This window comes from Blastomyces gilchristii (assembly GCF_000003855.2).
Source record: "Blastomyces gilchristii SLH14081 genomic scaffold supercont1.2, whole genome shotgun sequence".
NCBI lineage: Eukaryota > Fungi > Ascomycota > Eurotiomycetes > Onygenales > Ajellomycetaceae > Blastomyces > Blastomyces gilchristii.
The window spans coordinates 467,544-467,780 of record NW_003101681.1 but is presented as its reverse complement, the minus strand read 5'-3'; positions in this window follow the sequence as shown (position 1 = coordinate 467,780).

Sequence of the window (237 nt, the reverse complement as noted above, 5' to 3'; positions counted from 1 at the left end):
TTCTTTTTATAAATTACAAATAAAATATTGAGAATTCTTGAAATTTTCAATTTTAAAAAATAATTTATTAAATATAAATATATTTAAATGATTTGATATAATAATTTATTTAAATTACAATTTTAAAGTATAAATAATACACAGTTATTACAAAAATAATATTTTAAAATATAAAATTTTATTTTAAAATTCTATTTATATTTATTTATTTAAATTTTATATAAAATTTTATATTTT